This window comes from Lactuca serriola, chromosome 5, assembly GCF_051521515.1.
Source record: "Lactuca serriola cultivar US96UC23 chromosome 5, Lser_US96UC23_V15, whole genome shotgun sequence".
NCBI classification, from domain to species: domain Eukaryota; kingdom Viridiplantae; phylum Streptophyta; class Magnoliopsida; order Asterales; family Asteraceae; genus Lactuca; species Lactuca serriola.
Genome location: NC_136412.1, coordinates 218640376 through 218646121, shown reverse-complemented (window position 1 = coordinate 218646121; position 5746 = coordinate 218640376). Strand labels below are relative to the sequence as shown.

At 27.3% G+C, this 5746-nt stretch overlaps 1 long non-coding RNA gene across 1 annotated transcript; it reads left to right on the top strand.

Moving 5' to 3' along the window:
- Positions 1-394: 394 nt before the first annotated feature.
- LOC145051449 (uncharacterized) lies at positions 395-3166 on the top strand. Its single transcript, XR_013683627.1, has 3 exons — positions 395-625; positions 2733-2926; positions 3015-3166. It is a non-coding gene; the product is annotated as an uncharacterized LOC145051449 (long non-coding RNA).
- The last annotated feature ends 2580 nt before the right edge of the window (positions 3167-5746 follow it).

Here is a 5746-nt window from a genome sequence, read left to right as displayed (position 1 = left end):
AAAATCTTATAATTAATTGGAAATTATTTATTTGTTGGAAATCATAATTTTCATTAGCAAGTAACATAATATATCATATGATATAATTTATTAAGTCGTGTACATCTTTTTGGACTAGAAAGACGTTTTATCTTTATCCCAAAAGTTAAGTTTTATATTTTATAAGAGCGTTTAAAATTTTTATAAAACTTTGACTTTCTTTTATAAAACCTGTAACTAGTTAGACAAGTTATGGGCTTTTGATTAAATAAAGGGAAAGTAAGACATGTCTAAAAGCATGAGGGGACACTTAGACTTTGGGAGACATGATATGCTTAAAGTGCTAAGGGCCTAAGGATAAAGAATTAACTTTATGAAGTGAGAAATTATTCATTTTGGCATGCATAATTTCGAAATCCTCTCTATCTCTCTCATTCTCTCTTTCTTTTGAAGATCAAAGTTCAAGTTACTTGCATTTTTACTCTCTTGACGTTCATAATTTGGTTATGAGCTTCAAGCTTAAGAGATTAAGAGTTTGTTACGAGACCAACATCTTAAATCAAGTTGAAAACTTGTTGGTGTCTCTACAATTCATCATTGTTCATAAACTTCCAAGCCTCCCAAGAGGATCCAAAGAATTACAAAGGTTGTTATTTAATTCTTCTTCTTCTGTGGTGGTTGTTTTCTTTCCAAACTTTGCAAGATTATCCATGGTTGGTTATAAACTTGTTTTATGTTATTCAAATTATCAAGTCTTCCGTTGCCAAATATTATGTTTTTGAATAAAAACCCAACAATTGGTACCAATTGCAAGTTTGGTTAGATTTTTTTATTTTTGGAAATCTTGGTTTTTGGAGAATATGGATAACTTGGTTTTGTATAAAAACAAGTTCGTACATATTTTCTATGACAACTTTATAATTGTTATTTATAAGTGACAAAAGTTCCACGCATCTTTTGTCATTTAAAGTTGTTTTAGAAAAACAAATGTTGTTTTATGTGTGTGTTGATATATATGATGTGCATAAACTAGCCAATGACCATTGTGTTCTTGTGTTGTGTTGGTTGTTTTATAAAAGTGGTTGTAATAATTTATTTATTCATATAGTATGTAATAAATTAAATAGATTAGTTTTCTTGGTTTATTTTTGTAAGTAATAGATTAGGTTCTTAGAATTAATTTATTTGTACAAAAATGTAACAATAGATTAAGTTGGAGCCATTTTTTGAAGACAAAAGACCCATTTTCAAAGTTAAAATGTGTGTACGATTTTCAGTGACAGCTTCTTAAAACTATCGCAAATTTTTTTTTTCTAAAGGGAAGTTGAACTTTTAGCAACAATTGCTGAATTTTAGCTTTCAAGAAGTTCTTCAAATCTTTTGCAAACAAATGGTGTTTACTCAAGTGAGAGCTTCTACAACAACATTACAAGAAGTTTTTTGGTCCCTTAAAATGTCCTTTTAAAAACGCACTTGGGATTTTTTGTGTTGGCTCACAAAAAATGTCATTAGTTGGTTATGTTTATGCACATATATTTTTTGCATGTTTGTGTTGTTTATTTTATGCAATTATTATGTGTGGTTGATAAATTAGTTTTTCACATGTTAAAATAATTTTTGGACAAAACAAAAATAACATGGAGTTTGTTTTTCAAAATTTATAGTATGGACATAAGATGTAACAAGGTGTTTTAAAATAAAATTCGGTTTAATAAAAACATTAATAACGTCAATTTTTGAAATACTCAAATATAAGTTTTAAAATGGTGATTTTGTAACTTATACAAATCCAAATATATAAGTAATAAAAGGAAGTTTTATTAAAGATATAAAAAGTTCAAATGTACTTAAACTTAATACCAGTCATTAAAATTGAATCGTGTCGAGTTATATAAAAAAAACTAGCTTTTTATATAGAACCAAATTGGTACCATGGCTTATTATATGCATATTATAACCATGATATCATATGTTTTTAAAACTAGAATTATAAAACATATAAAAGACCATTTTTCCAACCTCAAATCTATGCAATCCTTTTTGAAGAGCACTCGCACATCTCTTGTATGCACTAGTGGGATAAAGGATACCTAACCGCTTAGTGTTATCTTTTGATGGTCGTGGTGTACTCACGATTTCTATAACTAAGTTATAGGCCGATTACACATGTTTTTCAAATTAGATGATTTGATCGGAAATTTTGTGATAAAGGATACCTAAGCAAAAGAGTTCTGAGGTATATAGATGAGATCAAACATGTCTAATTAAATTTGTTATTAGCAATACCATAAATCTAGGAATTATATAGTAAGATATAATTGATAATTGATATTTACTGGGTTAAATTCAAATAAAATGGATAAATGATACCTAATCATTTATTTGTTTTGCAACTTGGATCCTAGACTTTGATAATTAATGTTTTTGGAAACTAAAAGGGTATTAATTATTAAAGAGTTTAAATATTGAAAATACTAAATGAATTTTGTTAAAAATTTTTAGTTAAATAATCCATTCTCATTACGATGAAATTTTCATTTTCTTTAATGACTTAATGAAACAATAACATTCAATAGATACAACTTAATTAAATGAATGGGTTCATGTCTCAAGAGACAATCTCATGAGAGATATGAAATTGTATACTCTTAAAGGTCCTGGTCCTAAACTATTTGCTTTGAGCAATAAGCCTAAACATTATACCTAGTAATGATATTATTGTGATGCTAAAGATGTTTCTAACATCAAACTAGGAATAGTATAAGGCCCAAAAGAGTCACCTTGTGCGATCCAGGAGGACCATGTTTTATGGACTAAACACATTTAAGCTCAAGAAATCCAATAAGGCCTATATAGATGGATCTTGTTTCTTTTGTGAAGAAACTGGACACTAGAAGAGGATCTGCTCCTCTTATCTGGAAAGAAAGTATGGAAGAGACTACTTCAGGTATCTACTAGATAGAACTCATACTTTTCATATAACAATTACGTATTGGTACTTAAATGTTAATCTAATATTTATAAAGGGTTTGCAGATATTTATAGAAGAGTAACCAGCTAAGCACAATCAAGTTGGAACAACACTTTCGGAGTTGAGCTTATTAATTATGTTAGGAACATAATGTACTTGTAATATAAAACAATGTTTGATTTGGAACAATGTATGTTTTAGTTTAGCTTGTCTAAATATATGTCTAAGGTTAATTTATGAATGATTGAGTATTTACTTAAATCATTTTTCATAATGATCACATTCATATTCGGAAATGATTAAAATTCTATTTATGAGACTAGATCTCTTAATATGAATTATAAAGTAAATAACAATGTCTTATAAATAACAAGTTATATATCCAAAAAGCTTTTGACTTAAACTTGTTTAAATCAAACTCATCTTTGACATTGTTATCTTTATTATATAAATGACATTCACATATTCCAACTTCAAGAAATGGATCTTTGAAGGCAAATAATGTAGTTTATTTGACATATGTAAATCTTATATATATATATATATATATATATATATATATATATATATATATATATATAAGGATTCCTAATGATATTTTCAGTAAGTAGTAGAGAAAATAAATTATTAAGGAACTATATATGGTTGTGTATGACTTCCTTTCTAATACATGTCTAAGCTTTAGCACAAGATACCAAATCAACTTTATTAATAACTATAGTAGTTTCAATTATATTTTACATTGTAAAGCATAATTGTGAAATCTTGGTTTAATTTTTCAAGTATAAAGTTGAGATACAAACCAGTAAAGACTATCTAAAGCTTTAATGATAATAAAGGTTGAATTAAATCTTACTTGGTATGATTTACTTTCTGATTGGCAGAAATTTCCTCCTTTTATTTCCTTGGGGTAACACCTAGAACAATATCAAATGTACCTTGAGTAAAACACCAACTAATAAGTAGATAATAACAATTTCTCTATAAGATTTTGTATGGAAAGGCTTCATCCCTATCTTACTTAAATGTTTTATGGATTTGAAGCTTATGCTGGACTAAATCTTCTAAACCCAAAATCTACAAAATACATATTTGTATATGATAATCTAAATGTGGCTTAGATTATTATATGCAAACCCACCAATAATAATTTCTCTTATTCTTGTGAAAGCTAAGTTAATAGAAAACAAGCTTCTAATGACAAAGTAAGTGGGAGGTACATGGAAATTGAACCAACTCAAGAACCATAACCTAATGTAGTTACAATTGGCATTAGTTTTAAAAATGTTTTTTAAACTTGAATAATAACTATTCATAAACAACTTATTCATATTAGTGGTATAAATCATATATGACTTGAGAAATGTGGAATCTCTCATTGACGAGCTTTTCTTGATGATTTTTGGCAAATCCATCAAATACCAAGATGTTATGTCAGATCTCGAATCTTATAAATGACAAAGTGCCATTAACATGAGATGTAATCCATGTAAAATAATCAAGTATGGTCTTGATTAAACTTTTTCTCTATATCAAGTCTAGAAGGAGTAAGTGATTCTTCTAGAAAGAATACATTACATGAATAACAATACACATTTAAAGCAAGACTTGTTATAAATGGATTTTATCATACTCATTTCATTGACCATGGTCCTTATAATGCTCTTGACATTGACTATGATCAAACTTTTTTCACAAGTAGCTATGATTATATCAACAAAGATATTATTTACTATAAATTCATATTCATAATATGAGATATAGGAAATAGATTCAAGAAAGACCGTTTTTCTTAATAGACATCTACTAGAATATATATATATATATATATATATATATATATATATATATATATATACTAACCTGTAAGTTTTCTTAATCCATGTTATCCTAACAAAATGTGTAGAGCTTAAGGTCCACTTTTGGATATAAAGAAAACATCTCAATGTTTTTATCATCAATTTAATATGAAACTATAAGGTATGTTTTTATATAAAATTGAATAGAACACGAGTGTTTACTAAGAACTAGTGGGAGAATAGTGACATTCCTAATCTTGTATGAATGAAACATACTTAATCATGAGAAATTACATTCTGACCATGCTAGGTATTTTTCATCTTGACTCAGTATGTGTTTATAAAATGAAAGACTTAGGAAGAACAAGACACATTCTTGGAATTTAAAATCTATAAAGATAGATAAAATGAATGTTAAAAGTTTTTTTTATCCTTATGCATATATTGATAATATATTGAAAGATATCAATATAACAGATTCCTTTGGATGAACGTTAACATTGTCACATGGCATTAATTTTGAGTCAACCTCAAAATCACCTAGCTCATAGGTTTGAACTAGCTAAAATGATTTATATTTGATTTGCTTGGCAAATGAATCCATCATTTATGTCATATTATGTATAAGACCTAGTATATGATCATGCTATAAGCATATCATAATATACCAATTGAATACATGGTTAAGTCACCAGATGATTATAGGAACATTTCAAGAGTGTTTTAGAAGAAGTAAGAGAATGTATATGAGACAACTAGTTTAGAATAAAATCTTTATGTAAAGAGCTACATAAGATTTTGATTTCTAAGAAAATATGGATAATTATGAATTATAATTGGATTTTGACTTTTTTGTGGGATGAAGAGTAATTTTTGTTGGAATGAGGTCCAACCAAAACCAAATGAAACAATATACTACCAAATAGGAAATACACTACTCTTATATGTTGAAATCTAATATGATCAGATGAATGAGCTCGTTGAAAAACTATGTTAA